Here is a 25,001-nt window from a genome sequence, read left to right as displayed (position 1 = left end):
GATTCAAGCGAGTCACCACCTTCTCCAGGGCAAGTGGGCGGGGCCGGGCTGTGGGCGGGGCCGGGGGCGGGGCCGGGCTGTGGGCGGAGCCGGGGGCGGGGCTGGGAGCAGGGGGCGGAGCCGGGAGCAGGGGGCGGGGCTGGGACAAGGACACAGAGCGAGAGGAGCCGCTGTGGGTGAGAGAGAGAGAGAGAGAGAGCGGGCCGTGTTCGGGCTCGGGTCTGGGGTCAGTGCCGGGCCGGGAGCGGGGAGGTGCCGGGTTGACGAGCGCCGCTCCCCGGGCCGAGCCGAGTTCTCTCCCGGAGCTGAGGTTCAGGGTGTCCGAGGCCCGGGGACAGTCAGCCTGGAGCCCCGCACCGGCACTCAGCGTCTGGCCTGTAGCGCTGTCTGTCTGGGCTGTAGCCGTGTGTCTGGGCTGTCTGTAGCCGTGTGTCTGGGCTGTAGCCCGGTCTGTCTGGGCTGTAGCGCTGTCTGTCTAGGCTGTAGCCGTGTGTCTGGGCTGTAGCCTGGGCTGTCTGGGCTGTAGCGCTGTCTGTCTGGGCTGTAGCCGTGTGTCTGGGCTGTAGCCCGGTCTGTCTGGGCTGTAGCGCGGTCTGTCTAGGCTGTAGCGCTGTCTGTCTGGGCTGTAGCCGTGTGTCTGGGCTGTAGCCCGGTCTGTCTGGGCTGTCTGTAGCCGTGTGTCTGGGCTGTAGCCGTGTGTCTGGGCTGTAGCACGGTCTGTCTGGGCTGTAGCACTGTCTGTCTGGGCTGTAGCCGTGTGTCTGGGCTGTCTGTAGCCGTGTGTCTGGGCTGTCTGTAGCGCTGTCTGTCTGGGCTGTAGCGCTGTCTGTCTGGGCTGTAGCCGTGTGTCTGGGCTGTAGCCCGGTCTGTCTGGGCTGTAGCCCGGTCTGTCTGGGCTGTCTGTAGCCGTGTGTCTGGGCTGTAGCCGTGTGTCTGGGCTGTAGCACGGTCTGTCTGGGCTGTAGCACGGTCTGTCTGGGCTGTAGCACGGTCTGTCTGGGCTGTAGCAAGGTCTGTCTGGGCTGTAGCACTGTCTGTCTGGGCTGTAGCCGTGTGTCTGGGCTGCAGCACTGTCTGTCTGGGCTGTAGCTCTGTCTGGGCTGTAGCCCTGTCTGTCTGGGCTGTAGCCCTGTCTGTCTGGACTCCAGCCCGGTCTGGCTGGATTGTGGCCGTGTGTCATAGAATCATAGATTAGACGCGCTCTGTGACGCGCTCCATAACGCACCGACGCGCTCCATAACGCACTGTGACGCGCAACGTGACGCGCTCCGCAGCGCAACGTGACGCGCCCGGCAACGCCCAGCGACGCGCCCTACAACACACTGTGACACGCTATATAACAACTTCTCAAAGCTGTCAAATGCTGACAATTCAGCTGTCAAAAATTTTTCGACAGATGAAGTGTCATACACTGATGTCATCTGTCACCAGCTTTCCCTTAACTGGCCGGCAAGCCCGCAGAGCGGGTTTAACAAGGCCAATCAAGGGAAAATAGCATAGGTTGGTCAGACGTGGCTGGGGGCGGGACTGAAACCCGGAACCAGTATCCCGCCTCCAGCACGTCTCCATTGAGAAAATCCAGCCCTTGACCCAGGAGGCAGTCACACCCCTTGGGTTAGGTAGTGGTACAGGTCTGGTTAGTGGTCAGGGACAGGAGGGTGTGACTGCAACTCAGGCAGGCAAGGGGACCCCAGGTGCAGTGCTGGAGGAGCCTCGGCCTTTGCCCTTGTCCAACAGGTATGTGTGGATGAGGGAAAAGCCTGCAGGATGGATGAACAAGCTGACCATGGTGCAGGAGGCCATTCGAGTGGGGGGAGTGAAAGGGACTGTAGTTGTGGTAGGGGACAGTATAGTCAGGGGGATAGATACTGTTCTCTGCAGCCGCGACCGAGAGTTCCGACGGTTGTGTTACCTGCCCGGTGCCAGGGTTAAAGACATCTCCTCGTGGCTGGAGAAGAACTTGGAGTGGGAGGGGGAAGATCCAGTTGTTGTCCACGTAGGAACCAACGACATAGGTAGAACTAGGAATGAGGTTCTGCTGAGGAAGTTTGAGGAAAAACTTTTTCACCCAGCGGGTGGTTGGAATCTGGAACTCACTGCCTGAAAGGGTGGTAGAGGCAGGAACCCTCACAACATTCAAGAAGCATTTAGATGAGCACTTGAAACACCATAGCATACAAGGCTACGGACCAAGTGCTGGAAAATGGGATTAGAATTGACAGGGCTTGATGGCTGGCGCTGGGCCGAAGGGCCTCTTTCTGTGCTGTATAACTCTATGACTCAAAGATTCCCGACTCCCAGCAACATCCATGTAAATCTCCTCTGCACCCTCTCCAGTGCAATCACATCTTTCCTGTAATGTGGTGACCAGAACTGCACGCAGTACTCTAGCTGAGGCCTAACTAGTGTTTTATACAGGTGAAGCATAACCCCCCTGCTCTTGTATTCTATGCCACGGCTAATAAAGGCAAGCATTCCGTATGCCTTTTTAACCACCTTATCTACCTGGCCTGCTACCTTCAGGGATCTGTGGACATGCACTCCAAGGTCCCTTTGTTCCTCTACACTTCTCAGTGTCCTACCATTTAATGTGTATTCCCTTTCCTTGTTAGCCCTCCCCAAATGCATTACCTCACACTTCTCCAGATTGCGAGTAAGGCAGATGAATTGAAGGTGTTGATGAACACATGGGAGTATGACATTGTTGCTATCACAGAGACATGGTTGAGGGAGGGGCAGGACTGGCAGCTCAATATTCCGGGGTATAGAATCTTCAGGCGAGACAGAGGGGGTGTGAAAGAGGAGGAGGTGTCACAATATTAAACAAGGAGTCAATTACTGCTGTAAGGAGGGATGATATCTTAGCAGGTTCCTCTAATGAGGCCATATGGGTAGAACTTAAAAACAAAAAGGGGGCAAGCACTTTGCTGGGAGTGTACTATCGGCCCCCAAACAGTCAGGGAGATGGAGGAACAGATATGTAGGCAAATCTCAGAGAATTGTTGAAATAATAGGGTAATAATAGAGGATTTCAAATTCCCCAATATTAACTGGGATAGTCAGAGTGTGAAAGGCTTAGAGGGTGCGGAATTCTTCAAGTGCATCCAGGAGGGCTTTTTGAGCCAGCATGTAGAAAGTCCTACAAGATAGGGGGCGGTACTGGACCTAATTCTAAGGAATGTAGCCAGGCAAGTGATAGATGTGTCAGTAGGAGAGCATTTTGGTGACAGTGACCATAATTCGGTGAGATTTAAGGTAGTTATGGAAAAGGACAAAGATGGACTGGAAATAAAGGTTCTAAATTGGGGGATAAGGCAGGATCTGGCCAAAGTTAGGTTGATTGGCTATGATAAATTGACCCTTAGTGTTAGGGGGATTAAATACATGGGGTTACAGGGATAGGGTGGGATATGTGTTGGTGTAGGGGTTACGGGGATCGGGTGGGATATGTGTTGGTGCAGGCTCGATGGGCCGAAATGGCCTCTATCTGCACTGTGGGGTTTCTGTGATTCTGTTTCTGTGTGAAAGTGGACTGGGATCAGCTATTTGTAGGAAAATCCACATCAGAGCAGTGGGAGTCTTTCCGAAAGGAAATAAAGAGAGTACAATGCCAACATGATCCCGTAAAGGTCAAGGTTGGGACCAACAAGCCCAGGAAACCCTGGATGTCATGGGATATACAAGAATGGATTAGGAAAAAAAGGGAGGCTTTTGGCAGATACAAAGGAGGTGGTACTAGCGGTTTTAGCAGGCTTAAAACTGGATAAATCCCCAGGCCCAGACGGGATGTATCCCAGGCTGCTGTGTGAAGCAAGGGAGGAGATTGCAGGGGCTCTGACACAAATTTTCAGATCCTCTCTGGCCACGGGGGAGGTGCCAGAGGACTGGAGGACAGCCAATGTAGTACCATTATTCAACAAGGGTAATAGGGATAAACCAGGGAATTACAGGCCAGTGAGCCTAACATAAAAGATGTAATAGCAGAGCACTTGGAAAATAGTGACAGGATTGGACAAAGTCAACATGGATTTACAAAAGGTAAATCGTGCTTGACTAATCTACTGGAATTTTTTGAGGATGTAACTGGTAGAATAGATAAAGGAGAACCAGTGGACGTGGTGTATCTGGACTTTCAAAAGGCTTTCGATAAGGTCCCACATAAGAGATTAGCGTGTAAAGTTAAGGCACATGGGATTGGGGGCAAGGTATTGACTTGGATAGAGAACTGATTGGCAGACAAAAAGCAAAGAGTTGGAATAAACGGGTCTTTTTCCAAGTGGCAGGCAGTGACAAGTGGGGTACCGCAGGGATCGGTCCTTGGACCCCGGCTATTCTCAATATATATTAATGATCTAGACGAGGGAACTAGATGTAATATCTCCAAGTTTGCAGACGACACAAAGCTGGGTGGGCGTGTGTCCTGGGAGGAGGATGTCGAGAAACTCCAGGATGATTTGGACAGGTTGGGTGATATGGCAGATGCAATATAACGTGGATAAATGCGAGGTTATCCACTTTGGTGGCAAAAACAGGAAGGCAGATTATTACCTGAATGGCAATAAATTGGGAGAAGGAGACGTGCAACGAGACCTAGGTGTCCTTGTGCACCAGTCACTGAAGCTAAGCATGCAGGTGCAGCAGGCGGTTAAGAAGGCAAATGGTATGTTGGCGTTCATAGCGAGAGGGTTTGAGTACAGGAACAAGGATGTCTTGCTGCAGTTGTACAGGGCCTTGGTGAGACCACACCTTGAGTATTGTGTGCAGTTTTGGTCGCCTTATCTGAGGAAGGATGTTCTTGCCATGGAGGGAGTGCAGCGAAGATTCACCAGGCTGTTACCTGGGATGGCAGGAATGACGTATGAGGAGAGATTGGGTCAATTGGGCTTATACTCGCTGGAGTTTAGAAGAATGAGAGGGGAGCTCATTGAAACTTTTAAAATTCTGACAGGACTGGACAGACTAGATGCAGGAAGGATGTTCCCGATGGTCGGGGAGTCCAGAACCAGGGGTCACAGTCTAAGGATAAGGGGTAAGCCATTTAGGACAGAAATTAGGAGGAATTTCTTCACCCAGAGAGTGGTGAACCTGTGGAATTCTCTACCACAAAAGGCAGTAGAGGCCAATTCATTAAATATATTCAAGAAGGAGTTGGATATATTTCTTAAGGCTAAAGGGATCAAGGGATATGGGGAGAAGGCAGGGACAGGGTACTGAGCTTGGATGATCAGCCATGATCTCATTGAATGGCGGAGCAGGCTCGAGGGGCCAAATGGCCTACTCCTGCTCCTATCCTCTATGTTTCTATGTTTCTACATCAGTGGTAGGGAAAATATTGGAAAAAATTCTGAGGGACAGAAATAGTGTCTCCTTGGAGAGGCAAGGATTAATCAAGGATAGTCAGCATGGCTTTGTCGGGGAGATCATGTCTAACAAATTGGATTGAATTTTTCGAGGGGGTGACTAGGTGTGTCGTCGAGGGTAGTGCAGTTGATGTAGTCTACATGGACTTCAGTAAGGCTTTTGACAAAGTCCCACATGGGAGACTGGTCAAAAAGGTAAGAGCCCATGGGATCCAGGGCAACTTGGCACATTGGATCCAAAATTGACTTAGTGGCAGGAGGCAGAGGGTGATGTTCGAAGGTTGTTTTTGTGACTGGAAGCCTGTGTCCAGTGGTGTACCACAGGGATCGGTGCTGGGTCCTTTGCTGTTTGTAGTGTACATTAATGATTTAGATATGAATGTAGGAGGTATGATCAGTAAGTTCGCAGGTGACACGGAAATTGGTGGAGTGGTAAATAGCGAGGAGGGAAGCCTCAGGCTACAGGACGATATAGATGGGTTGGTCAGATGGGCAGAACAGTGGCAAATGGAATTTAACCCTGAAAAGTGTGAGGTGATGCATTTTGGGAGAACTAACAAGGCAAGGGAATACACAATGAATGGTAAGACCCTAGGAAGGACCGAGGATCAGAGGGACCTTGGTGTGCATGTACATAGATCCCTGAAGGCAGCAGGACAGGTAGATAAGGTGGTTAAAAAGGCATATGGGATACTTCCCTTCATTAGCCGAGGCATAGAATATAAGAGCAGGGAGGTTATGATGGAGCTGTACAAAACGCTAGTTAGGCCACAGCTGGAATACTGTGTGCAGTTCTGGTCGCCACATTATAGGAAGGATGTGATTGCATTGGAGAGGGTGCAGAGGAGATTCACCAGGATGTTACCTGGGCTGGAGCGCTTCAGCTATGAAGAGAGACTGGACAGGCTGGGGTTGTTTTCCTTGGAGCAGAGAAGGCTGAGGGGGGACCTGATTGAGGTGTACAAAATTATGAGGGGCATAGATAGGGTAGATAGAAAGGAACTTTTCCCCTTTGTAGAGGGGTCAATAACCAGGGGGTATAGTTTCAAGGTAAGGGGCAGGAGGTTTAGAGGGGATTTGAGGAAAAACTTTTTCACCCAGAGGGTGGCTGGAATCTGGAACTCACTGCCTGAAAGGGTGGTAGAGGCAGGAACCCTCACAACATTCAAGAAGCATTTGGATGAGCAGTTGAAATGCCACAGCATACAAGGCTATGGACCAAGTGCTGGAAAATGGGATTAGATTAGACAGGGCTTGATGGCTGGCGTGGACACGATGGGCCGAAGGGCCTCTTTCTGTGCTGTATAACTCTGACTCTCTGAAATCCATTTTCCACATGACCAATTTATTGATATCTTCCTGCAGTCTACAGCTTTCTTCTTCAGTATCAACCACACAGCCGATTTTAGTATCATCTGCAAACTTCTTAATCATACCCCCTATATTCAAGTCTAGATCATTGATATATATCACAAAAACCACTTTTAAAGTTAATACTTCCTCTCTCACTATGTTTATTTCATCTAATATTTCACACTCCTCCCCCGATAGCAATGTCTGCTTCGCCCCTCTCCTTTGCGAAAACAGACGCAAAGTATTCATTAAGAACCCTACCAACGTCTCCCGCCTCCACACACACATTACCCTCATGATCTCTAATAGGCCCTACCCTTTCTTTAGTTATCCTTTTACTCTTAATTTATTTATAAAACATCTTTGGGTTTTCCTTGATTTTACTTGCCAAGAATTTTTCATGCTCTCTCTTTGCTTTCCTAATATTTTAATTGCACCCCTGCACTTTCTGTACTCCTCTAAAGATTCTGGAGTAGTTAGCCCTCAGTATCTGTCATACGCCTCCTGTTTTTTCTTTATCCTACCCTGTATGTCCCTAGACATCCAGGGGACTCTAGATTTGTTAGTCAGGCCTCAGTGCAGCATCGGCAGTGGCGGGAGGAATCTCGGAGCGGCAGAGCGACTACAAAAGGCCCCAGAGGCTCAGGTAGGCCTCAGTGCAGCATTGACAGCAGCGGGCGGAATCTCGGAGCGGCAGAGCGACTACAAAAGGCCCCAGAGGCTCAGGTAGGCCTCAGTGCGGCATTGACAGCGGCGGGCGGAATCTCGGAGCGGCAGAGCGACTACAAAAGGCCCCAGAGGCTCAGGTAGGCCTCGGTGCGGCGTCGGCAGCGGCAGGAGGAATCTCGGAGCGGCAGAGCGACTACAAAAGGCCCCAGAGGCTCAGGTAGGCCTCAGTGCGGCATTGACAGCGGCGGGAGGAATCTCGGAGCGGCAGAGCGACTACAAAAGGCCCCAGAGGCTCAGGTAGGCCTCACCAATCTCCAATCTCAGGGAAGGAGAGAGGTAAAAAGTATTCGAGGTGTGACGTCACCACAAAACAGGTAGGTGATTGGTTGGAGTATTTCTCTCGTTTTAAAACTTTATGGCCCAGTAATTCCTCCCCAAACGTGTGAGTACGGTCGGGGTACTCACGCGTCTGGCTGGAGGAAATGCCGGTTTTCAGCATGCACAGCGCATGCGGGGGAAACCGGCATTTCCTGTCCTCTGAACGAAGGGGTTCAGAGGCACAGCGCGTGCGACTGCACAGGCAGCGCGTGCGCAGTGAACTTCGTCGATTTCATTCATGGATTCAGTGAGGTTAAGTCCTTACAACTTACACATGAAAAAAGCATGTGTAAAGTTGCTCCAGAGGCTGCGGAGGAAGATATATTTTATCGTGGAGCTTCTGAAAGGCAATATTTTTGTTTGGGAAAGGGAGGAAAGTTATTTTAAGAAATGATGAGGTAAGTTTTAAAGTTTAATTTTTTTTTTTTTTTTAAACGTGTTTTCAGTACTGTAGGTAGAAGGAGCAATTGTGGCTGTGTGAATTGAATTTGCTGTGTTTATTAAATGTGAAAATGACTCTTCTAAAATGAGTAATGTAACATTTCCAACATTTTAAAGAAAGAAACTTCATCAGTAATATATAATTATGTATGTATGTCCGTATATATTCCTTTACGTATATGTATATATTCCTTTACTTATGTGTATGAATGTATGTATTTAATTATGATTTTCCAATAAGTTACTTTCTCTGAAAGTCATAATTAAATACATACATTCATACACATAAGTAAAGGAATATATACATACATATACGCAAAGGAATATATACAGACATACATACATAATTACTTAAAAGAATATATTACTGATGAAAAGTTTCTTTCTTAAAAATGTTGGAGTCATTTTCACATTTAATAAACACAGCAAATTCAATTCACATAGCTACAATTGCTCCTTCTACCTACAGTACTGAAAACCCGTTTTAAAAAACAAAAATAAACTTTAAAACTTACCTCAGCATTTCTTAAAATAACTTTCCTCCCTTTCCCAAACAAAAATATTGCCTTTCAGAAGCTCCATGATAAAATATATCTTCCTCCGCAGCCTCTGCAGCAACTGTACTCATGCTTTTTTCATGTGTAAGTTGTAAGGACTTAACCTCACTGAAAGCATGAATGAAACCGGCGAATTTTACTGCGCACGCGCTGCCTGTGCAGTCGCACGCCTTCTGCCTCTGAACCCCTTCGTTCAGAGGACAGGAAATGCCGGTTTTCCCCGCATGCGCTGTGCATGCTGAAAACCGGCATTTCCTCCGGCCAGACGCATGAGTACCCCGACCGTACTCACGCGTTTGGAGCGGAATTACTGGGCCAACATTTTACATGTCAATAAAATGAAAAATTTAACAATTGCACGATTTGCCCCCTCGCATCTGCGACTGAGGGTCCAAGGAGGTGCATTGCGCAAGAGATCATCGTCGTACGTATCCTCACACTGTTCCCTTTCAGGAACTGTATGAAGTGGTGGAAGGATTTCTGGCCACGTTAATGCTCCTTCTGTGACCATAACCATCTTCATACCAGCCATTAGGGTGGTTAGTCCTATGGCGTGAGGGTTTTATGGGCTCCCACAACCCATCTGAGGGGGGGGGGGGCCACCCACACCCGCGGACGCAAGTACCCCGCTGGATGTCCACCCAGAATTTATAGTTGGAGCTCCGACTCCACTTGCCGGGACTGTCTGGAGCAGGGTTCGAAACCCTACTCCTTCTGGCCCAGCGGCGGTGATGCTTACCGCTACGCAAAAAGCCCACTCCGCGCAAAAGGTGACACCCATACGTTTCCTGTGCCTTTTCCCTCCCCGTGACTGGAGCCCTATGCTGCCACTTGAAAGACCAAGCTATCATCTGTCCTTTTTGCGGCGCCTTGGACTTCTCATTACCAATGATGAGCAGGCGCTGCGCCTCCACCTCGTTGAGGAGATTGCAGAGGTCATCATCAGTTCAATTGTGAGTTCTTTTAATGCCGTGAATTGTGCTCATTCCAGCCATTTCATGTTGCTAATCGGAGTGGGCCTTTGGCGTAGCGGTAGGATCCCCGCCGCTGGGCCAGATGGGGTAGGGTTTCGAACCCCGCTCCAGACAGTCCCGGCAAGTGGAGTCGGAGCTCCGGCTCTAAATTCTGGGTTGACATCCAGTGGGATATTTGCGTCCGTGGGTGTGGGTGGCCCCCCCCTCCTTGTATAGCTTGTGGGAGCCCGTAAAACCCTCCCGCCATAGGACTAACCGCCCTAATGGCTGGTACAAAGATGGTTACGGTCACGGAATGAGCGTTAATCACGGCCATAAATCCTTCCACCACTTCATACAGTTCCCCAAAGGGAACAGTGTGAAGACACGTATGATGACGACGTTGCTAAATAAATAAATGGAATGAAAAAAATTATTTCAGGGCTTTTAAAAGTCTTTAAATTGCTTTAATTCTGTTTAAAACTACTTCAGATTCTTCAAAATAATGTAAACGTTTTTAAAAGTTTATAAAAGTTACCAAAAGCTTCATAAAAATACCAAAAACCTATTTGAAATGCTGCTCTGCGTGTAAAAATGCTTTTCAGCTTGTGAGAAACATTGGGGGCGTGTCCTATTAAACTGAGACCTCAAGGGGCGTGTCTCAGTTGCACTGCGCGCTCCAGGCTTCGCGCTGGCTGCACTCCTGGGCGGCGTGACGTCAGACGCTGCCCGGGATTCTTCTGTTTCAAAAAGGAATTCCAGGCGTCCCTGGAGGTGAATGGCAGGTGCGTCGGGTAAGTGCAGATTGGGGGCTTGCACGCGCGGCAAGCCCCTGACCCAAATTTCTGCCCCTATGTCTGTGGTTTATAGTTTTTAAGCTCTCTGTGGTGTAGCGGGGACAGTTTGTAAACCAGGGCCCTTAAATATATCATTTAACTGTGGTGAAATTGGTGGGATTCATTTAATTTTAATTAATTAGTTAAAGGGTAAGTCATGGCAGGACAGCCCAGCCCCGTAGTGTGCTCCTCCTGCTCTATGTGGGAAATCAGGGACGCTTCCTGCGTCCCTGACGACCATGTGTGCGGGAAGTGTGTCCAGCTGCAGCTACTGACAGACCGCATTGCAGCACTGGAGCTGTGGATGGATTCATTTTGGAGCATTCGTGAATATCACATTTAGCGAGTTGGTCACACCGCAGGTAAAGGGTGTACAGGCAGGAAGGGAATGGGTGACCAGCAGGCAGAGTAAGAGGCGCAGGCAGGTAGTGCAGGAATCCCCTGCGGCCATCCCCCTCTCCAACAGATATACCATTTTGAATACTGTTGGGGGGATGACTCATCAGGGGAAGGCAGCAGCAGCCAACTTCCTGGCACCATGGGTGGCTCTGCTGCACAGGCTGGGAGGAAAAAGAGTGGAAGAGCTATAGTGATAGGGGACTCAATTGTAAGGGGAATAGATAGGCGTTTTTGCGGCCGCAATCGAGACTCCAGGATGGTATGTTGCCTCCCTGGTGCAAGGGTCAAGGACGTCTCAGAGCGGCTGCAGAACATTTTGGAGTGGGAGGGCGAACAGCCAGTTGTCGTGGTGCACATAGGCACCAACGATATTGGTAAAAAACGGGATGAGGTCCTAAAAGCAGAATATAGGGAGATAGGAGGTAAATTAAAAAATAGGACCTCAAAGGTAGTAATCTCAGGATTGCTACCAGTGCCACGTGCTAGTCAGAGTAGAAGTAGGAGGATATTTCAAATGAATACGTGGCTAGAGGAATGGTGCAAGGAGGAGGGATTCAAATTCCTTGGACATTGGAACCGGTTCTGGGGGAGGTGGGACCAGTACAAACTGGACGGTTTGCACCTGGGCAGGGCCGGGACCGATGTCCTAGGGGGAGTGTTTGCTAGTGCTGTTCGGGAGGGTTTAAACTAAAGTGGCAGGGGGTTGGGAACCTGAGCAGGGAGACACAGGAAAGGGAAACAAGGAAAAAAGCAAAAGACAGGAAGGAGAAAAACAAAATTAGAAAGCAAAGAACTCAACGGTTTAAATCAAACATGGTCACAGTAAATAATAATTCATATAGGTCTGAGAGCATTAAAAAAACAAGCCTGAAGGCTTTGTGTCTTAATGCAAGGAGCATTCGGAACAAGGTGGATGAATTAGCTGCGCAAATAGAGGTAAACGAATGATTTGATTGGGATTACAGAAACATGGCTCCAGGGTGTACAAGGCTGGGAACTCAACATCCAAGGGTATTCAATATTTAGGAAGGATAGGCAAAAAAGAAAGGGAGGTGGGGTAGCATTGCTGGTTAAAGAGGGGATTAACACAATTGAAAGGAAGGATATTAACTCTGATGATGTGGAATCTGTATGGGTAGAACTGAGAAATACCAAGGGGCAGAAAACATTAGTGGGAGTGGTATATAGACCTCCAAACAGTAATACGGAGGTTGGGGATGGCATTAAACGGGAAATTAGAGACGCGTGCAATAAGGGCACAGCAGTCATCATGGGTGACTTTAATTTACATATAGATTGGGCTAACCAAATTAGTAAAAATACTGTGGAGGAGGAATTCCTAGAATGTTTACGGGATGGTTTTCTGGAACAATATGTCGAGGAACCAACCAGAGATCAGGCCATCTTAGACTGGGTATTATGTAATGAGAGAGGATTAATTAGCAATCTTGTTGTACGAGGCCCCTTGGGTCAGAGCGATCATAATATGATAGAATTCTTCATTAGGATGGAGAGTGAAGTAGTTGACTCGGAGACTAGGGTCCTGAATTTAAATAAAGGAAACTACGATGGTATGAGGCGCGAATTGGGTAGGATTGATTGGGGAATGTCACTCAAAGGGTTGACGGTGGATAGGCAATGGCAAACATTCAAAGACCGCATGGATGAACTACAGAAGTTGTTCATCCCAGTTTGGGATAAGAATAAAACAAAAAGGGTGACTCAACCGTGGCTAACAAGGGAAATTAGGGACAGCATAAGATCCAAGGAGAGGAATATAAATTGGCCAGAAAAAGCGGTAACCCTGAGGATTGGGAGCAGTTTAGGATTCAACAAAAGAGGACAAAGGGATTAATTAAGAAGGGGAAAATAGAATATGAAAGTAAGCTTGCAGGGAACATAAAAACTGACTAAGAGCTTTTATAGATATGTGAAGAGAAAAAGATTAGTGAAATCAAGTGTAGGTCCCTTGCAGTCAGAAGCAGGGGAAGTTATAATGGGGAACAAAGAAATGGCAGACCAATTAAATGCATATTTTGGTTCTGTCTTCACAAAGGCGGACACAAATAACCTCCTAGAGATGTTGGAGAACATAGGGTCTGATGAGAGGGAGGAACTGAAAGAAATCAGTATTTGTAGGGAAATGGCGTTAGGGAAATTGATGGGATTGAAGGCCGATAAATCCCCAGGCCTGATAATCTACATCCTAGGGTACTTAAGGAAGTGGCCCTAGAAATAGTAGATGCATTGCTGATCATCTTCCAAAATTCGCTGGAATCTGGAACTGTACCCATGGATTGGAGGGTAGCTAATGTTACCCCACTATTCAAAAAGGGTGGTAGAGAGAAAGCGGGGAATTACAGACCGGTAAGCCTGACATCGGTAGTGGGGAAAATGCTAGAGTCCATTATAAAGGATGTAATAGCTGAGCATTTGGAAAACAGTGACAGGATCGGACAAAGTCAACATGGATTTACAAAAGGTAAATCGTGCTTGACTAATCTACTGGAATTTTTTGAGGATGTAACTGGTAGAATAGATAAGGGAGAACCAGTAGATGTGGTGTATTTGGACTTTCAAAAGGCTTTCGATAAGGTCCCGCATAAGAGATTAGCGTGTAAAGTTAAGGCACATGGGATTGGGGGCAAGGTATTGACTTGGATAGAGAACTGGTTGGCGGACAGAAAGCAGAGAGTAGGAATTAATGGGTCTTTTTCCGAGTGGCAGGCAGTGACTAGTGGGTTACCGCAGGGATCGGTCCTTGGACCCCAGCTATTCACAATATACATTAATGATCTAGATAAGGGAACTAGATGTAATATCTCCAAGTTTGCAGACGACACAAAGCTGGGTGGGCGTGTGTGCTGCGAGGAGGATACCGAGAAACTCCAGGATGATTTGGACAGGTTGGGTGATTGGGCAGAAGCGTGTCAGATGCACTATAATGTGGATAAATGCGAGGTTATCCACTTTGGTGTCAAAAACAGAAAGGCAGACTATTATCTGAATGGCATTAGATTGGGAGAAGGGGAAGTGCAACGAGACCTGGGTGTCCTTGTGCACCAGTCGCTGAAGGTAAGCATGCAGGTACAGCAGGCGGTGAAGAAGGCAAATGGTATGTTGGCCTTCATAGCAAAAGGGTTTGAGTACAGGAACAAGGATATCTTGCTGCAGTTGTACAGGGCCTTGGTGAGACCACACCTTGAGTACTGTGTGCAGTTTTGGTCGCCTTATCTGAGGAAGGATGTTCTTGCCATGGAAGGAGTTCAGCGAAGATTCACAAGACTGATCCCTGGGATGGCAGGAATGACGTACGAGGAGAGATTGGGTCGATTGGCCTTGTACTCGCTGGAGTTTAGAAGAATGAGAGGGGATCTCATCGAAACCTATAAAATTCTGACACGTCTGGACAAACTAGATGCAGGTAGAATATTCCCGATGGTCGGAGAGTCCAGAACCAGGGGTCATAGTCTAAGGATAAGGGGTAAGCCATTTAGGACAGATGAGGAGGAATTTCTTCACCCAGAGTGGTGAACCTGTGGAATTCTCTACCACAGAAGGCGGTTGAGGCCAAGTCTTTAAATATATTCAAGAAAGAGTTGGATATATTTCTTAAGGCTAAAGGGATCAAGGGATATGGGGAGAAGGCAGGGACAGGGTACTGCGTTTGGATGATCAGCCATGATCTCATTGAATGGCGGAGCAGGCTCGAGGGGCCGAATGGCCTACTCCTGCTCCTATCTTCTATGTTTCTATGCCTCCCACTGCTCTGACACTGATTTACCTTCAAGTAGCTGCTCCAGTTCACTAAGGCTAAATCCCCTCTGAGCTTAGCAAAATTTGCTTTTCCCCAATTTAGAATTTTTATTCCTGGTCTATCCTTGTCCTTTTCCATAGCTACCTTAAATCTAACTGAATTATGGTCACTAGCACCAAATGCTCCCCCACTGATACACCTTCTACCTGCCCAGCTTCATTCCCTAAAACTAAGTCCAGAACCGCCCCCTCCCTTGTTGGGCTTGCTACATTCTGGCTAAAAAAGTTCTCCGGGATGCATTTTAGGAATTCTGCACCTTCTATACCCTTCACACTAATTTTATCCCAGTTAATAATATTGGGGTAGTTGAAATCCCCTACTATTGCTGTCCTATAGTTTTTGCACTATTTGTCTATATATTTGTTCTTCTATCTCCCTCTCACTGTTTGGGGGTCTGTAGTACACTCCCAGCAGTGGGATCGCCCCTTTTTTGTTTTTCAATTCGACCCATATGGCCTCGTTTGATGATCCCTCCAACATATCATCCCTCCTCACAGCTGTAATAGTTTCTTTAATCAATGTCGTGACCCCCCCTCCCTTTTTACCTCCCTCTCTATCCCGTCTGAAAGTCCTGTGACCAGGAATGTTGAGCTGCCATACCTGCCCCTCTTTCAGCCACGTCTCTGTAATAGCTATAATATCATAGTCCCAAGTATCTACCTGTGCCCTCAGCTCATCTGCCTTGTTCGCTATACTCCTTGCATTGAAGTATAGACCATTTAGTACAGGCAAACCTCCTTGTTGACTTCTGTCTAACCCTTGATTCCTCTGTCCTTCCAATTTACTTTCTACGTTTTTGTTTTCCAATTCCAGTTTTTCTTCCCTCCCTATTGACTCTATACTTAGGTTCCCACCCCCCTGCCAAGCTAGTTTAAACCCTCCCCAACAGCGCTCGCAAACCCTCCCGCGAGGATATTGGTCCCGTTCCCGTTGAGGTGCAACCCGCCTGGCTTGCAGAGGTCCCACCTCCCCCAGAAACGGTTCCAATTATATAGGAATCTAAAGCCCTCCCTCCGACACCATCCCTCTAGCCACGCGTTCATCTGCTCTATCTTCCTATTTCTGTACTCACTAGCACGTGGCACTGGTAGTAATTACTACCCTTGCGGTCTTGCTTTTTAACCTCTTTCCTAGCTCCCTAAAATCTGCCTGCAGGACCTCCTCCCTCTTCCTACCTATGTCGTTGGTACTGATATGGACCACAACCTCTGGCTGTTCACCCTCCGCCCTCAGAATGCCCTGCAGCCGTTCAGTGACATCCTTAACCCTGGAACCAGGGAGGCAACATACCAACCTGGAGTCACATCTGTGGCCGCAGAAACGCCTGTCTGCTCCCCTAACTATTGAATCCCCTGTCACTATTGCTCTCCCTCTCCTCTCCCCCCACCTGTGCAGCTGAGCCTTCCATGGCGCTGTGGATTTGGCTCTGGCTGCACTCCCCAGAGGAACCATTTCCCTCACCAGTACTCAGCACCGAATACTGGTTGGTGAGCAAGATGGGCTCAGGGGACTCCTGCAGTACCTGCCTGGTCCTCCTCTTCTGTCTGAAGGTCACCCATTCCCTCTCTGCCTGCACACTATTAAGCTGCGGGGTGACCACCTCCCAAAACGTGCTTACACGTAGCTCTCAGCCTCGCGGATGCACCGCAGTGACTGCAGCCGCCGCTCAAGCTCCGTAACCCGGTGCTCGAGCTGCTGTAGCTGGAGACCCTTCCTGCACATGTGGTCGTCCAGACCACGGGAGGTGTCCAGGACTTCCCACATGGCACAGGATGTGCACTCCACGGGTGTGAGCTGCCCTGCCATACCTCGAATTAACAGACTATTTACTAACCTAGCTGGAATAAACTTAAAAACTTTAAGAAAGCCAAGTGTAAACACTTACCAGATACTCACCAATCAGCTCCCTCCCCGTGTGCCGACGTCACTTTTGACTTCTGACGTCACTCTTTGAAAATTCTGCCAGTGCTGAGTTGGTACCGCCACCGCCTCACTGCTCCTCCCAGGTCCGCTCTGCCGCCGCCGCCGCTCCTCCCAGGTCCGCTCTGCCACCGCCTCGCCGCTCCTCCCAGGTCCGCTCTGCCGCCGCCACCACCTCGCCGCTCCTCCCAGGTCCGCTCTGCCGCCGCCACCGCCTCGCCGCTCCTCCCAGGTCCGCTCTGCCGCCGCCACCGCCTCGCTGCTCCTCCCAGGTCCGCTCTGCCGCTGCTGCTGTGTGTCTGGGCTGTGGCTCGGTCTGCCTGGGCTGTGGCTCGGTCTGTCTGGGCTGTGGCCATGTGTTGGGCTGCAGCATGGTCTGTCTGGACTGTAGCTGTGTGTCTGGGCTGTAGCTCGGTCTGTCTGGGCTGTGGCTCAGTCTGTCTGGGCTGTGGCTCGGTCTGTCTGGGCTGTGGCTCGGTCTGTCTGGGCTGTGGCCATGTGTTGGGCTGCAGCATGGTCTGTCTGGACTGTAGCACTGCCTGTCTGGACTGTAGCCGTGTGTCTGGCCGTAGCAGTGTCTGTATGGGCTGTAACCGTGTGCCTGGGCTCCTGCCCTGTGTGGGCTGTAGCCATGTGTCTGGGCTGTACCACTATCTGCCGTGGCTGTAGCACTGTCTGCCTAGTCTGTAGCTGTGTGTCTGGGCTGCAGCACGGTTGGTCTAGGCTGCGTGTAACTGTGTGCCTGGGCTGTTACTGTGTGGCGGGGCCGTCGCTGTGTGTGGCGGGGCCGTCGCTCTGTGTGGCGGGGCCATTACTCTCTAACTCTGTGCTGTGGGTCCCCAGGTTCTCGTTGAATGGAGATGGCTGACTTCACCATCAGACGATATGAGACCAAGGATCATGGGCCTGTGCGCGAGATCTTTGCGGCAGGGATGGGCGAGCATGTTCCATCGGCCTGCCTGCACCTGCTGAGCCAGGCCTGGACTCGCCTCCTCCTCCTCAGTGTGTTCGTGCTGCTGCTGGTGAGCGCGCAGTCCCTCCTCCTCCCTCTCCTGGCCCTGGCTCTGCTCCTGGCCGTGGGTCAGCAGCTGGTCACCTTCTTCTGGTCCCGCTACATTGAGGAGACCTTCAACTCTGACCTGCGGGACATCGAGGAGAGCTACATGATGAAAGTGGACAGCTGTTTCTGGGTGGCCGAGTGCCAGGGGTTTGTGGTGGGAACTGTGAGTGCCAGACCCTCTGCGCTGACCCATGACCACCTGGAGCTGAAGCGGCTTTCCGTGAGGAAGGACTATCGCCATCGTGGCATTGCCAAGGCCCTGTGCCACACCGTCATCAGCTTTGCTCGAGACAGTGGTTTGGAGGCGGTTGTGCTGGGCACCTCGATGTTGCAGTTTGAGGCCCAGAGACTGTACGAGAACATGGGCTTTCAGTTACAGAGTGAGTTCGTGGTCCCCAACCTGCTGGGTAAACTCACCAACTTCAAGATCCGCATGTACCGCTACGGGATCGCGAGGTGTAAGTGAGGCCGTTCTCTGGGCCTTTACTTCATCAACTTTTGGTCCTGTTGCAGTCGGCAATTTCTCTCTGGTTTTAACCAGTCCTGAACAATCCCATTCCATATTACACAGGAGAGGCGGATTCCCAGACTGGACAATCTGTCTGACCCCGTGCCTGTGGCGATTCACTGAATGTGAGAGCTCGGGGGAGAAAGTGTCACTCAATCCTTGTCCCTCTCCCCCTCCCCGCCCTACCCCTTGTGTCGGTCCCGAACTACAAGCTGTTTGTTTTGCTATAATTTTGTAGTGAAATCTCAATAAACAGTTGCTACAACAGAGAGCTGACGAGCCGGTTCATTCAGCGGGAATGGAAACTCTGGGAGAGTCAATGTCGGGAGCAGGGTTGGACGGAGGGCACACAGAGTGCAATATAAAGTGTGACAGAGAATGGGACTGTTCCATTGTGTAACAAGGGAGAAAGGGATAGACCGAGTAATTACAGGCCAATCAGCCTAAGCTTGGTGGTGGCCAAATTATTAGAAAAAATTAATCGTCATTTAGAAAGACACAGATTAATCAAGGACAGTCAGCATGGATTTGTTAAGAGAAATATAGAAGATAGGAGCAGGAGTAGGCCATTCGGCCCCTCGAGCCTGCTCCGCCATTCAATGAGATCATCGCTGATATCCAAATTCAGTACCCTGTCCCTGCCTTCTCCCCATATCCCTTGATCCCTTTAGCCTTAAGAAATATATCTAACTCCTTCTTCAATATATTTAATGAATTGGCCTCAACTGTCTTCTGTGGTACAGAATTCCACAGGTTCACCACTCTCTGGGTGAAGAAATTCCTCCTCATCTCTGTCCTAAATGGCTTACCCCTTATCCTTAGATTGTGACCCCTGGTTCTGGACACCCCCGCCATCGGGAACATCCTTCCTGCATCTAGTCTGTCCAGTCCTGTCAGAATTTTATAAGTTTCAATGAGATCCCCTCTCATTCTTCTAAACTCCAGCGAATATAAGCCTAATCGACCCAATCTCTCCTCATACGTCATTCCTGCCATCCCAGGTATCAGTCTGGTGAATCTTCGCTGCACTCCCTCCATGGCAAGAACATCCTTCCTCAGATAAGGAGACCAAAACTGCATACAATACTCAAGGTGTGGTCTCACCAAGGCCTTGTACAACTGCAGCAAGACATCCTTGTTCCTGTACTCAAATTCTCTCGCTATGAAGGCCAACATACCATTTGCCGCCTTAACCGCCTGCTGCACCTGCATGCTTACCTTCAGCGACTGGTGCACAAGGACACCCAGGTCTCGTTGCACTTCCCCTTTTCCCAATCTATTGCCATTCAGATAATCTGTCTTCCTGTATTTGCCACCGAAGTGGATAACCTCACATTTATCCACATTGGGCAGATGCATGGCAAATGCAGTATAATCACCCAACCTGTCCAAATCATACTGGAGTTTCTCTGCATCCTCCGATCATTTTTCAACCCTCTCTGGCTTCAGGTGTGGTGCCGGAGAACTGGAGAACTGCTAATGTGGTACCCTTGTTTAAAAAGGGAGAAAAGGATAGACCGAGTAATTACAGGCCAGTCAGCCTAACCTCGGTGGTGGGAAAATTATTGGAAAGAATTCTGAAGGACAGGATAAATTTTCATTCAGCAAGACACGGATTAATCAAGGATAGTCAGCACGGATTTGTTGAGGGAAGGTCGTGTCTGACAAACTTGATTGAATTTTTTGAGGAGGTAACAAGGAGGGTAGACGAGGGTTGTGCGTTTGATGTAGTTTATATGGACTTTAGCAAGGCTTTTGATAAGGTTCCACATGGCAGAATGGTCACAAAGTTAAAAGCCCATGGGATCCAGGGCAAAGTGTCAAGTTGGATTCAAAACTGGCTCGGAGGCAGGAAGCAGAGGGTAATGGTTGATGGGTGTTTTTGTGACTGGAAGGCTGTTTCCAGTGGGGTTCCGCAGGGCTCAGTACTAGGTCCCTTGCTTTTTGTGGTATATATCAACGATCTTGACTTGAATATAGGGGGTATGATTAAGAAGTTTGCAGATGATACTAAAATCGGCTGTGTGGTTGATACTGAAGAAGGAAGCTGTAGACTGCAGGAAGATATCAATATATTGGTCAGGTGGGCAGAACAGTGGCAAATGGAATTCAATCCGGAGAAGTGTGAGGTAATGCATTTGGGGAGGGCTAACAAGGAAAGGGAATACACATTAAATGGTAGGACACTGAGTAGTGTAGAGGAACAAAGGGACCTTGGAGTGCATGTCCACAGATCCCTGAAGGTAGCAAGCCAGGTAGATAAGGTGGTTAAGAAGGCATACGGAATGCTTGCCTTTATTAACCGTGACATAGAATACAAGAGCAGGGGGGTTATGCTTCAACTGTATAAAACACTAGTTAGGCCTCAGCTAGAGTACTGCGTGCAGTTCTGGTCACCACATTACAGGAAAGATGTGATTGCACTAGAGAGGGTACAGAGGAGATTTACAAGGATGTTGCTGGGAGTAGAGAATCTTAGCTATGAGGAAAGACTGGATAGGCTGGGTCTGTTTTCCTTGGAACAGAGGAGGCTGAGGGGAGACCTTATTGAGGTGTATAAAATTATGAGGGGCACAGATAAAGTGGATAGAAAGGACCTATTTCCCTTAGCAGAGGGGTCAAAAACCAGGGGGCACAGATTTAAAGTAATTGGGGGAAGGTTTAGAGGGGATTTGAGGGGAAATTTCTTCACCCAGAGGGTTGTGGGGGTCTGGAACTCACTGCCTGAAAGGGTGGTAGAGGCAGGAACCCTAACCACATTTAAAAAGTACTTGGATGTGCACTTGGGATGCTGTAACCTGCAGGGCTAGGGACCAAGAGCTGGGAAGTGGGATTAGGCTGGATAGCTCTTTGTTGGCCGGCGCGGACACGATGGGCCGAATGGCCTCCTTCTGTGCTGTAACTTTCTATGATTTTATGATTTTGAAAGAGTATCAGAAAAAGGAAGACTTGCATTTATATCGCCTTTCATGACCACCAGACGTCTCAAAGCACTTCACAGCCAATGAAGTACTTTTGGAGTGTAGTCACTGTTGTAATGTAGGAAACGCGGCAGCCAATTTGCGCACAGCAAGCTCCCACAAACAGCAATGTGATAATGACCAGATAATCTGTTTTAGTGATGTTGATTGAGGGATAAATATTGGCCCCAGGACACCGGGGAGAACTCCCCTGCTCTTTGAAATAGTGCCGGGGGATCTCACATGTCCACCTGAGAGAGCACCTTCGGTTTAACATCTCATCCGAAAGACGGCACCGCCGACAGTGCAACACTCCCTCAGCACTGCACTGGAGTGTCAGCCTAGATTTATGTGCTCAAGTCCCAGGGGAGTGGGACTTGAACCCACAACATTCTGACACAGGCGAGTGGGCTACCCACAGGGACACAGCTGACACTGGGTTACTTAAATCATGTTATGAGAGAGGGGAAGAAGTTTGTGCCCCTGTTTGTACCTCAGAGCCTGTGAGTGACGGACAGCAGAAAAAGAGGAAACAACTTCTCCAAAACTGATCCCAACTCATCGCCAAGGCTGGGGAGAGACAACCTCACTGCCTTCTAAGGAACTTCAATCACTTTATTCACTTTCTTATTTGATGTCTGTTTAGAATTAGATTTTATTTTATTTTTTTGTTGTATGTTGAAGAGGGAAGGAGAACTTGGAGCAACTTCTGTCAAAGCTGCAATGAGACTTGAAAGAATTTAAAGATTTTAATGAAGTTTTCACAAAAATGAGTGTTAAACACTTTTCTCTGCTAAGTTTCAAATATGATTTTGGAAGAAACAAACAAAAATCAATTTTTCCCTCATCTAAACAATTTTCAACCAGGACTTGAAGTCCAAACGCTTTTAAAGAGGTTCTGAAATGCTTAAAAGAATTTTAAAAATGTAATTTCTCTATTTGATTTTGAACAATTGACTGAAGCTCCTGCTTTACACAGACATGCATAGAAACACAGAAACATAGAAACACAAAAACACCGAAGATAGGAGCAGGAGTAGGCCATTCGGCCCCTCGAGCCTGCTCCGCCATTCAATGAGATCGTGGCTGATCATCCAAACTCAGTACCCTGTCCCTGCCTTCTCCCCATATCCCTTGATCCCTTTAGCCTTAAGAAATAGATCCAACTCCTTCTTGAATATATTTAATGAATTGGCCGCCACTGCCTTCTGTGGTAGAGAATTCCACAGGTTCACCACTCTCTGGGTGAAGAAATTCCTCCTCATCTCTGTTCTAAATGGCCTACCCCTTATCCTTAGACTGTGACCCCTGGTTCTGGACTCCCCGGCCATCGGGAACATCCTTCCTGCATCCAGTCTGCCCAGTCATGTTAGAATTTTATAAGTTTCAATGAGATCCCCTCGCATTCTTCTAAACTCTAGTGAATATAAGCCCACTCGACCCAATCTCTCCTCATACGTCATTCCTGCCATCCTAGGTATCAGTCTGGTGAATCTTCGCTGCACTCCCTCCATGGCAAGAACATCCATCCTCAGATAAGGCAATCAAAACTGCACATAATACTCAAGGTGTGGTCTCAGCAAGGTCCTGTACAACTGCAGCAAGACATCCTTGTTCCTGTACTCGAACCCTCTCGCTACGAAGGCCAACATACCATTTGCCTTCTTAACCGCCTGCTGCACCTGCATGCTTACCTTCAGCGACTGGTGCACAAGGACACCCAGGTCTCGTTGCACTTCCTCCTCTCCCAATCTATTGCCGTTCAGATAATAATCTGCCTTCCTGTTTTTGCCACCAAAGTGGATAACCTCGCATTTATCTACATTATATTGCATCTGCCACGCTTCTGCCCAATCACCCAACCTGTCCAAATCATACTGGAGTTTCTCAGCATCCTCCTCACAGCACACACGTCCACCCAGCTTTGTGTCGTCCGCAAACTTGGAGATATTACATCCAGTTCCCTCGTCTAGTACATTAATATTGTGAATAACTGGGGTTCTAGGACCGATCCCTGCGGTACCCCACTGGTCACTGCCTGCTATTCGGAAAAAGAGCCGTTTATTCCAACCATGCTGTTGATGAGGGGGTGGGCAGGGGAGGATTTGTAGGAGTTACTGTTGTGTATTTTGAATGTGTATCAGAATTGTCCCACATGGGATACCGTAGTGGTGATTTGCAATGCACTATGGGAAATGTAGTGCAAAGGGTTGACGGTGGACAGGCAATGGCAAACATTCAAAGACCGAATGGATGAACTACAGAAGTTGTTCATCCTAGTTTGGCATAAAAATAAAACAAAAAAGGTGACTCAACCGTGGCTAACAAGGGAAATTAGGGATAGCATAAGATCCAAGGAGACGACATACAAATTGGCCAGAAAAAGCAATAATCCTGAGGATTGGGAGCAGTTTAGGATTCAACAAAGGAGGACAAAGGGATTAATTAAGAAAGGGAAAATAGAATATGAGAGTAAGCTTGCAGGGAACATAAAAACTGACTGTAAAAGCTTTTATAGATATGTAAAGAGAAAAAGATTGGTGAAGTCAAGCGTAGGTCCCTTGCAGTCAGAATCGGGGGAATTTATAATGGGGAGCAAAGAAATGGCAGACCAACTAAATACATATTTTGGTTCTGTCTTCACAAAGGAGGACACAAATAACCTCCCAGAAATACCGCGGAACATAGGGTCTGATGAAAGGGTGGAACTGAAAGAAATCAGTATTTGTAGGGAAAAAGTGTTAGGAAAATTGATGGGACTGAAGGCCGATAAATCCCCAGGGCCTGATAATCTACATCCCAGGGTACTTAAGGAAGTGGCCCTAGAAATAGTAGATGCATTGCTGGTCATCTTCCAGAACTCGATAGACTCTGGAACTGTACCCATGGATTGGAGGGTAGCTAATGTTACCCCACTATTCAAAAAAGGTGGCAGAGTATAAGCGGGGAATTATAGACCGGTAAGCCTGACATCGGTAGTGGGGAAAATGCTAGAGTCCATTATAAAAGATGTAATAGCAGAGCACTTGGAAAGCAGTGACAGGATCGGACAAAGTCAACATGGATTTACAAAAGGTAAATTATGCTTGACTAATCTACTGGAATTTTTTGAGGATGTAACTGGTAAAATAGATAAGGGAGAACCAGTGGATGTGGTGTATTTGGACTTTCAGAAGGCTTTCGATAAGGTCCCACATAAGAGATTAGCATGCAAAATTAAGGCACATGGGATTGGGGGCAAGGTATTGACTTGGATAGAGAACTGGTTGGCGGACAGAAAGCAAAGAGTTGGAATAAACGGGTCGTTTTCCGAGTGGCAGGCAGTGACTAGTGGGGTACCGGAAGGATCGGTCCTAGAACCCCAGCTGTTCACAATATATATTAATGATCTGGACGAGGGAATTGGATGTAATATCTCCAAATTTGCAGACGACACAAAGCTGGGTGGGAGGGTATGCTGTGAGGAGGATGTCATGAAACTCCAGTACGATTTGGACAGGTTGGGTGATTGGGCAGAAACATGGCAAATGCACTTTAATGTGGATAAATGTGAGGTTATCCACTTTGGTGGCAAAAACAGGAAGGCAGATTATTATTTGAATGGCAATAGATTGGGAGAAGGGGAAGTGCAAAGAGACCTGGGTGTTCTTGTGCACCAGTCGCTGAAGGTAAGCATGCAGGTGCAGCAGGCGGTTAAGAAGGCAAATGGTATGTTGGCCTTCGTAGCAAGAGGGTTCGAGTACAGGAACAAGGATGTCTTGCTACAGTTGTACAGGGCCTTGGTGAGACC

The 25,001-nt window shown here is 48.4% G+C and overlaps 1 pseudogene across 2 annotated transcripts; it reads left to right on the top strand.

Annotated features, from left to right (window-relative positions):
• The first annotated feature begins 113 nt into the window (after positions 1–113).
• On the top strand, positions 114–18,520 carry LOC147123868 (putative N-acetyltransferase camello pseudogene; annotated as a pseudogene). 2 transcript variants are annotated; one of them, XR_015075126.1, is made up of 2 exons: positions 114–176; positions 17,527–18,520. The product of XR_015075126.1 is annotated as a putative N-acetyltransferase camello pseudogene, transcript variant X1 (transcript). The 2 variants fall into 2 exon arrangements; XR_015075127.1 differs by having other exon boundaries at positions 141–172.
• The last annotated feature ends 6,481 nt before the right edge of the window (positions 18,521–25,001 follow it).

Source organism: Somniosus microcephalus, chromosome 2, assembly GCF_052327205.1.
Source record: "Somniosus microcephalus isolate GS21.2 chromosome 2, FLI_Smic_1.0, whole genome shotgun sequence".
NCBI classification, from domain to species: Eukaryota; Metazoa; Chordata; class Chondrichthyes; order Squaliformes; family Somniosidae; genus Somniosus; species Somniosus microcephalus.
Note: the sequence above shows the minus strand (reverse complement) of the source record. Positions and strands in the feature narration are given on the sequence as shown.